The following is an 11,763-nucleotide window of genomic DNA, read 5'->3' as shown; positions in this document are numbered from 1 at the left end:
TACGAATGATTGTGTGTGTGCTCAGTTGCGATGTTCTTGTTGATTGTTTAGGTGCTAGCCTAACTTGAGAACATGCTTAGCTGCAGGTGCTAGGTTCTTAACTGAAGATGAGCAATTGTACATTAGATTGTATAAACTTGGTAAGTTAAAGTGATTTGAATAGAGCTTAAGTCGGAAAATGCGGACTGCAGTAAGCATGTGCATTCCCCGAGCATTTCTAACTTCATTCATGTGCATCCATAATATTTATCTTGTGCATACATGCAATAGGTGTGCCGGAGGGAGTGATGCTTTAGGAGTTCGAGGGAGCGAGCCAGGAGGAGGAGCCCGAAGTTCAGGCAATCGATGAAGCAGCCACCGAGGAGGAGTTGCCCGAGTTCCGTGACCACCACCCATCCTCTTTCTTGAAAGGCAAGCCCCGGAGCATATTAAGTCTCCCATGTTTTTACAAATATCTTGAGTATCTTTTATTTGTTGATGATAAGTATAGGAATTGGTTGGAACCAATTGTTGCATTATATATATTTATCCTTGTCCATATATCGCACTTAAATCCTAATTAAGTTCAGGAATGGACTAAATGCTTAGCCATGCTTAGTGCGATAGAAGTCGAGTGATTCCTGTCACCTGTGAGCTTTAGGATGAGGTGGATCACGGTTGGCTATATTTGCTATTGTGGAAAAGAACCATGTTAATAATGAATTGAGACCGGGTGGAGTCTTGTGTAGGTTTGGACATAGTGACTCCGTCTGTGTCGTTTAATGACCGATACGCTGTATGTCCTTATGTCATATTGAACGCAGCCTAACATTTAGCTGGCCAGATAACTCGTTCCGACCACGAAGCCTAGTAGCTCAATTCAGGCCGGGATGCGAGCAGTGGTCACAATCTGGATGGCAGTAAGGATGTGCAGAGAGCCATTAGCATAAGCCCAAGGGCGGGTTAAGTCATTGAGCACTCATGGCAGAGTGGTTCTCTGATTTTGCGGCACTGATCAGACTCGCAACTCCTGAATTGTACCAAAGGTGACTTGTTTGCGACCCTAACGGGGGAAGCATGGTTTGTGTTAGGAATACTCCTCCATCTGGATAGGAATCGATTCAAATCGCCATCTCTCCCAGATAGTGAGAACTTGACTGAGCAGCGGCAACGTAGATTCAATTAATTTAACGATATGGTTAAATGGATGATGATGATAAGGTTGCCATGATTTATACCTACTATAGTTATTAATGTTTGCATCTTAATCAAATGATTGCTTAGTACAGTTGCTAATATAGATGATAGGTTAAAGGCTAAAAGTCACTGCTAGTTCAGGTTAAGAGTTGATCATTATTACTTATGCTTTTCCGCGAAAAGAAAGTGTTAGCCAGATCCACTAAATTATGCTATGCATGATCCTTGGTGTCTTTTGTTTTGGTTTTTGACGGGTAAGTCTAGCTGAGTACATTCTCGTACTCAGGGTTTATTCCCTCTTGTTGCAGATGACCTTCTTTATCAGGGCTTCTGTAAGTATTGTCTCCACTCAGCGGGTGACGAAGACTAGATCACGGGCATGATCTCTATTTATCTTATCTGAATGCTTTTGTGGGTTGTGATTAGCAAACTGGTACTTGTATTTGAATTCGGGTGTGTGAGTTAAACTATTTGCTTTCGCTACTTTACAAGACTTGTTTTGTAATAACGATGACTCTGAGGTGTTGTTATCTATTTGCAAACCATCTGTGAAATGTTGTAACGTATGATGTGTTATGTTGAATTACTGTGATCTTGGTTGTATGCAAGTTGGTTTGAAATCCTTCGTGGTTTCAGTTGACTACCGAGTTTATATGGGCTCAAGTGCGAGAATTTGATCATTTTGGTGATTGTTTTTTTGTACTTGTGCTCATATAAATTGGTCAGTTTTGTGACAGTTTCTCTTTCCACATCGGCAGCATTCCTTGGATGGTTAAAACAGGTAGTTGATCATCAGCCAAGCTCAACAAGAAACACATATTCTTAGTCCCTCGGAATCTCTGAAGAAATTTAGTGCCCGATTCATTAGTCCTTTGTCTCATGGTTGTCAAATCGGTTATTTTCTTCTCTCCAGTCCCAGTGTAAAAAGATGTATGAAACTTCTTCTCTAGGTCGGCCCAATTGGCAATGGAGTTGACTGGTAATGACGAGAACCAAGTGAAGGCCGGCCCTGACAGGGACAAGGAGAAGAAATGAACTCGATGGGCATCCTCAACTGATGCTTCACCCAATTGTGTAAGATACCGACTAACATGTTCTATTGTGCTTGTACCGTCTTGACTAGTGAACTTGGCGAACTCTGGGAGCCTGTAATTTGCAAGAAGAGCGACCAAATCATACCATTTTGGATATGGGCATTTGTATGAAAAAGTCATTCCTTTTGGCTTTAGACCGAACTGATTCTTCATCATCTCGGTCACCTTGAGCAGTAACTCGTCAGCCTACAGATTTGGATTTCTCGGTACTTGCTGACCCATCTGTGGATTGAAATCCCATGTGCCTTGATATCTTGGATTTGGTATCATGTGGAGGGTGTTATAATCCGTGCCATAGTGATAACCTTGTGGAATCTCAATCTATTGGGTCCTTTGGTGGCTTGCTGCTTGAAGTCTCTGATTATAGACAAGAATCTATATCTCTACGGATCCTTTGAATTGATGGTGCTATCTTCTGAGCCGACGACGGTATGTGGTCTAATGTGCCAAAATTGATCATCTGGTTTTGACTTTGCCCCGCTGGCTGCTGCACATACTATACTGACGGTCCAGGATTGTACTATATCTGATTTGTAGCAGTACCTAGAGTTTGTTCAGATGAACCTTGAAGTGTTTGGACATCACCATTACTAGCTGGTGCTGCTTCTTGATGGCTAGTACTGACTTGATTAGTCCCTTGAGTCAATGGATCTGGAATATTATAACAAGTCGATCCAACCTGACCAACTGGAATTCCATGAATCGCCTCTTTCATGGCGTTGTGAAATGCATTAACGAAAGCTTCATTGCGGCTTGATATGGCATCATGAACAGACTTGTCTATGGCTTCCATAAAGAAACACCCATCTTTAGCGTCGACCGTATCTGTCTGCCCATGTAGTAGAACTCTTGATAGTGGAAATTTCTAAATAATTGTGTTGTCATGTGTTTTGGTGTAGGACAACAAACACTTCTTCTAAAATTATTTCGTAGCTTTGTTGATGGTACCCTTATCTTCATCAGGTAGGTCTTCATAATGTACCATAAGGATGTTGTCGTTGTTGTGAACCACCATGATGATTGTGGTGTCCCACCAGGCGTGCCAGAAACATGTGTCAACACAAAATTTCGTCCCGTGCCCAGGACACACGCAGCAAGCCGGAAGGGTCCGCTCGATGGAGTAGATCCGCCTAGCTTCAGCGCAAGGGTGGTCGATCCTATGCAATCCTCCCAAGGCATGCTAGTTAATTTGACCCTGCAATTGATAAGGAGAGAAAGTTCATCAGTAGTTAAGGGTGGAACTTGCTGGTGTTACCAGACAGTCCTAAATGTACGGCTGTGAGAGCCGATATGAAAGGAAATTGGCTAAATAGCCAATTCCAGTATATTCATGAGAATAAGTCAGTTAGAGCTCATGGGGTCATGTGAGGAGAATCAGTTATCATTCAGGATAAACATTATTTAAATGAATATTAATCAATGGCAATAAGATATCAATGATGATCGGTCCATACTGAGCCAATGATTACGAGTAACCAAACTCCTTTTTATATAAAGAAACAATTCAACATCACTTAATCATTTAATAAAGATAAATCTAATTAACATGTTAGATCTCATCTATCACCATGACCAGTGGGGCATGAGGCAGAATCATGCAGGTCATAGAAACAACAATAGACTCGACAACCCTAACTCATTACTAATATCAGTGGGGCATGAGGTAGAATCATGCAGGCCATAATACAATAACAAGATCATGGGGCTAACACATCTTTCAACTTATCTCTACTTCAATGATCTCATGATGTGAACTGTTCATGAAAGCATTCGTATCGGCTAAATAGCCAATTCAGGCATAGCGCACAGTTAAGGTCATGTCTTCTCAGGAATGGATCTATCAACCAACGATCCCCAGTCCATGGTGCCAACAGTGGGGTGAGAGGCAGAATCCCACAGGCTGTGATGATGGGCCATGAAATGGTTCTCGCTAACCGATAGATCTACTCAAGATCGAACATGCCTTAACCGCACGCTATGCACGATTAAGATTGACGCAAAATAGCCGATAAAAACATAACTCATCGCTTAAGATGTAGATTAGATCAGTTTTAGATTAGCAAATGATGAGTTAAACAAGATATGAGGCCGATCCAGATCAATCTCAATCGAGCAGAGTGATATTGCTGTAATTAGATAAGCAATGAAAGCAATAAGAAATATGAGTAACTTAATGAATCTACCAAAGACTGCCACTCTAAGATAGAGCCGATAACTTGACCTTGATCCAATTCAAGTAGTGGGGTGTGAGGCAGAATCACACAGGCCATACTTGAATTAGGCAAGAGTCGATAACTAGCTTATACCAGAGCCACAGTGGGGGTCGACCGGATCGATGCAGCCAGACAAACAGAGGTATAAACCATGATGGTACTTACAACAAGCAGTGGAGGTCGACCGGATCGATGCAGCCGTACTTGCCAAAGAACTCATCGAGATATACTCTACTCCTACTCCTAAGGGGTGGCCATAGCTAAAAAAAGTAATTGACTTGTATTTGATTGATTGGTTCATGTTCTTTACAATGCCGGGGTTTGGTATTTATACCCGGAGTCTAAAAACAAACCCTACTCGAGTACGACTCAATACAATCTTTGACATAATGAAAACATTCCTAATTTAAGATAACTTGGACTCTAATCTTTCCCTTTTTGTAGAGTCTAGCATGTCTTGTCTCAACGCCGATCATAGCCTCTGTCGTTAACTGCTGGCGCTATCTGAAGAAAGCTGATTCTAGCGTTGCATCCGAATCAGCTAGTTTTGATCTGCACGCAACTGATCCCCTGCTGTCATGATCTTGGGAGCTCCTGAGCTTCTAAGATCCTTCTTCCAAATTCCAGTGTAAACACTTAGTCATCGGCTTCCCATCGATAAATCCCTTCATGTATAGAGCCTTCAAGTGTTGATGCTGAGATGGCTTGTCAAATATAGCTTGTTGTGATTGGAGATTTAGCTATGCTACCGCCTCTTCCAACGTCTCTTCATCAAACCCCTCTTGCTCATATATTGAAGGAGGTCTGAACTCTATAGGTAGAATGAAAAACATATCAGTATTAGCTGATGGCTTACCCTTATCAGCTGTTTTCTTGGCACGCCATACTCGAGGCCTGTTAGCCTTCTAAGCTTCTAACTCTTTGTTTCTCAAGCGCTGAACCCTTCTCTTATGACTTCTTATCGAACCTCCTAGGCACCACTGGCCTTCTTGCCAAATATACTCTTTTTCCTCTTTATCAAAATTGGCCCAGTTTTGATCATACTCATGCTTACCTAGCCGATCATGAACTCCTTTATTTTTTACATGTCGATCCATGTCATTATACTGATGACCTAATCACTCATGGATAGATCGGCGGTTGGTTTGAGATTGCCTAAACTCTTAATACTAATCACTGTACTCAGGACAATTGTTCCTTGTAGGCAATTTAAAACCTTTATTCCAACAATGCCTGAAGAAAGGGCAATTCCAATGCAATTCAGCTTTCTCTCTTTCATACCTTTCTTCTTCACATTAGCACCGGTATTCTCCTTCTTCAAGCCAATGCTAGTAGTCTTTTTCTTGCTGGCGCTGCCACTTATTCAATAGAATCCTAGAAGTTAAGCGAGGATGCATGGCACCAGCCCTAGAAGTCTCAACTTGTTCGTATTGGTTCTTTTACTGATCGCGCTATTGTCTAACATTCTTGTATTCATTAGTCGATATCTAAACTTTGGGATCAACTGATCCATCTTCTTTTGCTTTGACTGATGTTAGTACCTTTGTCTTCCCTTTAGCCAACTGGACTTCCACCATATGCTCTCTAGGGAAAGGATGCCCATCTACGTCCATTGTTAACTTCTTGGTAGATTCGAACTTGATCTTTCCTTGCTCAATAGCCTTCTGAATATGTTGGTGAAAAACTCTGCATTCATTAGTACTATGAGAAGTAGCATTATGAAAATTGTAGTACTTTTTCCTCTTGAGTTCTCTAGCCAAAGGAATCACATGATTTGGAGGCAACTTCAATTGCCTCTTCTCTGGTAGCAAGTCAAAGATTTTATCGGCTTTCTTAATATCAAAATCATAGGTGCTTTCTGTCTCCTTCACCCAATGACATGACACAGGACCCTTGCCCCATGTCCACTCAATAGCTGCAACCTTAGGATCTTCATCAGAATCTACATCATATTGTTTAGCTGTAGTAGCAGTTCCCTTTAAATATTTCTCTTTGTGTAGGCTCTAAAGTTGACCTTCAAAGGCAGACACTCTCTGAACTAGATGAGCCAAATTCTCAAATTCTTGGCCATTGAATTTCTCTCTAATTACTGGTGACATCCCTTGAAGGGCCAAATCAACCAATTTAGCCATCAGATAGATTCAACAAGTAACAACTGCTCCTTACTTCTCTAAATCTTTGAATGAACTCAGACCCTGACTCATTATTCCTCTGCCTCATGCTTGCTAAATCTGAGATTTTCTTCTCCCCTATTCCATTATAAAGTTTGCGTGAAACTTATGTTCTAAATTGGCCCATCCAGTAATTGAGTTTGGCTCTAGTGACGAAAACCAACTGAAGTCCGGTCCAGATAAAGACAAAGGAAAGAATCAGACTTTATGTGCCTCCTCAATAGATGTTTTCCAAGCTGAGCAATGTAGCAACTAATATGCTCCATCATTGACATCTCATCTACTCTAGTGAACTTGGAGAAATTAGGGACACTATAGTGCATAGGGAATACTACAAGATGGGGATATAGTAAAACCAACTTGTGTTACTATAGGCTGAAAAAAGTGTTACTAGCTCTCTTAGTAACACATATTTTATGTGTTCTAATTGGCCATGATACTATAGACTAATCTATTGTAACATGGAATATGTGTTCTTTTATATATAGAAAAGTGTTACTACGTTGTAACACATTTATATATCTATTGGAATATTTGTCTAGTGTTACAGTGATTCTCTGTTGTAACATTTTTTAGCTATAGTAACACTTCCATAATGTGGAGTACATAGTTTGTAACACATATCTACTATAACATTGTCTAGTGTTACAGTGATTTTCTTTTGTAACAATTTTTTAGTATTCTAGTAACACTTCCACATTGTAGTAGAGTATATAGTGTGGAATGGAGTAACACATGGTTTACAACACATGTTTTACCTATTGTAACACATTCAACTTTTTAAATAAAATATTTATATTACCCTTACATGTGGGCTACACATTATAGAATCACACAAATATGACACATTATAGAATCTCATGAGCCGCAAATTTCAATAACCATAGCAAGATCCACAAATTATTTGAAGATTTCAACATAATACTTTTTCAAATCAAGTGACAGTATAGGTACATAATGATGTGGCTCTAGCTTGAGAGCAACTACATATAGTATTGAAGAGTACAAGCCCATACTACTAGAAATGAAAGTGTGATATCTAGTGTTCTTAAATTCCATTGCTTCTTCATCCATTTTTGCACACATCAATATAAGAATTCAGCCATTAATCATTTCAACCTGCAAAGAGAAAGTTATAACATTAAATATTATTCTATCTATATTAGTTGATGTAAACTTAAAAGCTAGTACGAACATACAAATGACAAAGTCCAAACAATTGTTACCACCTTTGGCAAGGGCATCACCAATGTTATTGTACCCAGGATGATTGATATCCACTTTGTAGAATTGATTTTGTCTCAACTCCACCAAAACATCTTTTTGGATTAGTGCTCAAAAGACCTTATTTGGATATTTTGTAGTCATAAGTACCACTGTGGACCAAACCTATATTAATTTGACATATCACTTAGCGACCAACAAACATCATTTGTTTATCAAGATAATATAGTTAAGATCAGTGATATTTTGTTCACCTACCACCATTGGAGGAGGTTGCTCATGTTTTGGACTCTTGTGGCATGTAGCCTTGTCATGAGCTACCTCTTATTGTGCAATGGTAGTCTCTCCAAGCACTCCATGATGATCCTTACATATGAAACAATATAAAACAAACATTTTACTATAATAAATATGAAAATATGGTTCTTACATTTTGTACCTTTATTATCCTACCTCTATAGAATTCCTTGGGCAAGAATTAAACCGAAAGGAAGAGATTGGTAATTGCAATTATATAGTGTTATAATGTTATTTATCATTAATAAATTGACATTATAAGTCTAATATATCATATTCAATGGTTCAATGAAAAGATGTACAGCTATTTGTCTAGAATCATTAGCATAGCATTAGGGGGACATTGTTTCTACTTCTAGATTCCTTGTCATTAGTGTCACCTTAGCATTAGTTCCAATACAAATTCTTGTAAATCATAATCATTAGGCAAAAATATTGACATATAAACAAACTAAGAGTATATTATTCTTGAATACAACAAACCAGTTGATAACCTTTTTATTAGAAAAGTATATCATCATCGTCACTATATGTAGACTCACATGGTTCTTTGTTCTATTAAAGAGGAGAAATGAAAATAGCATGAATTATTATAAAAAAGCCATTGTAGATAAAGAAGTATTTCACAAACAAGAGATTTTACAAATTGATCATTCTGTTTAAGGAATCCATCTTTCTGATTTGGTGCAACACATTGAACTCTCTAAAAAATCTAAACAATATTAAAGCCAATAGGGACTAAATTATGTGAGAATATGCTAAATAAAGCAAATACCTTTTTTATAAGCATCGCTTGCTTCTTTGAATTACCATGACCACTTCCGCTACACCATTCTCCTAGAAAAAGATATAGAGTAACATTTCAATATGGAGTTACAACACAAAAGAGAAATACTTATGTCAATGATTGACCCTGCTGAATATACTACTTGTAACGCAAAGTGTAACGAAATAGCATATGCATCAATGATCATATATCACACCTTAATATAGTGTAGCTGTATCAGTGACTACAAACTTTCCTGAAGATAGTTTAGTAGTGATAGGGAAATAATAAATAGTATTGCATCAGTCTAAAATACTGCATAATTACTTGAAATTCACCCTACAACATATCTGGCCTTGTAGAACATAGATATGTCTGTCTGTCTATCAAAGTTTCTCTAGAGGCAAAAAAATGCATGTGTCACGTCTGTGTATCAATGATAGAATGACAAGACCATTCATTTAGATTTGACAACAATAATCAAGACTATAATCTACATTGCATTTACATGTCTGATCATACCAACAACATAAAAATACTAACTATTACCTAGACTAAACTGAAACAATCCTAGACACAGAAGTCAAACAGAAAATATCAAGCAATAAGCAGTCAATAACTAAATAACACAAGGCACTGCCACACTAAAATAATGGATAGAATGGGGAACAACGAAGCAGATGAAGTAGAAGAGGAAGAACATCCACCTGCCACTAAGGTGCTCACATCATGCAGCAGCAGCGCGCCGGCATTTGGTTCCATGCAGCCATCGCCCCTAGGCTTGCTGCCAACATCTTCCGACCCGCTTGCCCCGTCCTAGGCTGCAGCACCCCGCACATCATGCTCTATACCTCTGCTCTATGCTAGATAAATGGATTCATCTCATACACGCGTAGTTTGCCAGAATCTCACCAATGCTCCCCTGCTGGCTCGCCGGCTCACATCACAAAGAGGCTTACCAGTGACCAATTGAACATAGCATGGCCCTACATGAAGTGTCAACATAAAACTAGCTATGACATAGAGTAGACAGTAATCTTCACTTATTATAGGCAATTAATGAAACCAGTGTGGCAGGAGCTTAGGACATACAAGTTTACACATGTTTGCTACACACAATAAGGCTCTCCTTAGCAATATAATACAATTGAATACCAAATAAGAGAAGACCTCTCAAGTCCCTTTCGTTCCCATAGATCTCACCTGCCAGCAAAAAGAACAAATTAGATTTAGCAAGGAAGTTTCTACTTCCTAGCAATATAACAAGTGATCGTTATGGAAGTTTGCCATTATAGGAGGCCGATAACAGGATGCGCTCCTGCTCCTAGGGCAAGCTTACAGAAGAAACAGGAGACCAGGATCTCAATTGAGGTCTGCTAGGTCCTAGAAATAAAATACGTGACTGAATGAATAATAGCACTAAGATATAAACTTGCAATCAAAACTAAGCCAGACAACAAAAATTATATGCAAATTCCTTTTCAGGCTATCAGGTAATCGAATGGTAACTAGAACTACAAAACATAAGCAAACAGAAGCCAACGCTAGCAAACTGCTATTACTGTCAGTATGCCTCAAGGGTCGTACAACCTATGATGATTTTATTGGGTGAAAGCACAGAAATAGAGGCAGCACAATTTTCAGTAACTCTGAAAATATTAACCAAGTGCTAACTTTGACCACTAAACAGGCTACGGTTCAAGAGAACAATCAAATAAATACTTGATTAAGTTACTGCAACCCCACAAGCATATTTGCCAAGCTATCTAAATCAAAAATCAAGACAAGAATGGAGTTAAAAATCTTGTGATTGAATAATAAGATAAAGCATAACTTGAGCCAATGAAACTTGTATTAGAAAGTAACCTAGGCTGCCACTATTGCACATGAGCCAAGCACAGAGGAAAAGTCGATCTAATTGAGCTACTGCTGCACCACTGCTGCCGACCTACAGATCTGTAGACCAAACGGTGACTGATGGACTCCAGAAAAGAATAGAGATCCAAGAGGACCAAAGCTGTGAGTTGAAGAACAAAACAGAGATCGGCATGTTCCTCTAACCTGCAGCAACGCTCAAAGGATCCTATGAGCACACAGCCACTGCCTTCACCTTTCTTGCAGAGTGGATGCCATGGTCGCTGGAGGTGGGGATTCCGAGCCTTCGGGAAGGGACGGAGGGGAAGACGGGGCAGAGAACAGTGGAGTTTGGCGAGGCTGGCGATGTGGGGCTTCCTCCATGGACCACAGCCCCAATACTTCCCATAGCCCGCCATGAGTTGATGTAGGCACTGCTACCAACAATGGAGGCCACGCCATGGATCCGGTCGAGGGGAGAGGAAGGGCAGCCCCACTACATGGATCCTCCCGCAGCCCACCATGAGTCGATGGAGGCGCTGCTGCCAGCAATGGAGGGCATGCCGAGGATCTAGTCGGGGGGAGAGAAGGGCAGCCCCCACTACGTTGATCTAGATGAGGAAGTTGAAGGGAGGCCGCCCTAGTGTTGATTAGGCCGCAGGAGTTGAAAGGAGGTCGCCCCGGCGTGGATCCGGCCTTAGGAGAGGAGGGCGACGTGCGTGGGGGAAGAGAGAACGTGGTGTGCGCAGAAGATAGAAAGGGAGAAGTGGTGGCTGTGTGGACCAGTAGATAGGTAAGTTTGGACGACATTATTTTGAAATTTTTGTTGGAAAACCACGAGCGGGACTTGTCCCGCACTTCCGCCAACTCGATTCGACAAAACAATTTTTTTACATCGTTTACACTACTCCATTTTCCAAATTATAAGTTACTTCAATTTTTACATGGATTTTACAATATATATGTTG

The 11,763-nt window shown here is 40.0% G+C and overlaps 1 long non-coding RNA gene across 3 annotated transcripts; it reads right to left on the bottom strand.

Moving 5' to 3' along the window:
• Window positions 1–7,568: 7,568 nt before the first annotated feature.
• On the bottom strand, window positions 7,569–11,504 carry LOC136490099 (uncharacterized). 3 transcript variants are annotated; one of them, XR_010767515.1, is made up of 8 exons: window positions 11,003–11,504; window positions 10,808–10,897; window positions 10,034–10,144; window positions 9,649–9,927; window positions 8,951–9,012; window positions 8,137–8,244; window positions 7,884–8,043; window positions 7,569–7,773 (listed from the first exon to the last, which is right to left on the bottom strand). It is a non-coding gene; the product is annotated as an uncharacterized lncRNA (long non-coding RNA). The 3 variants fall into 3 exon arrangements; XR_010767517.1 differs by lacking the exon at window positions 10,808–10,897 and having other exon boundaries at window positions 7,571–7,773; window positions 9,649–9,762; window positions 9,854–9,927; XR_010767514.1 differs by lacking the exon at window positions 10,808–10,897 and having other exon boundaries at window positions 7,570–7,773.
• Window positions 11,505–11,763: the final 259 nt, after the last annotated feature.

Source organism: Miscanthus floridulus, chromosome 1 (genome assembly GCF_019320115.1).
Source record: "Miscanthus floridulus cultivar M001 chromosome 1, ASM1932011v1, whole genome shotgun sequence".
Taxonomy (NCBI): domain Eukaryota; kingdom Viridiplantae; phylum Streptophyta; class Magnoliopsida; order Poales; family Poaceae; genus Miscanthus; species Miscanthus floridulus.
The sequence above is the reverse complement of the archived record's forward strand: the minus strand, read 5'-3'. Positions and strand labels throughout refer to the sequence as shown.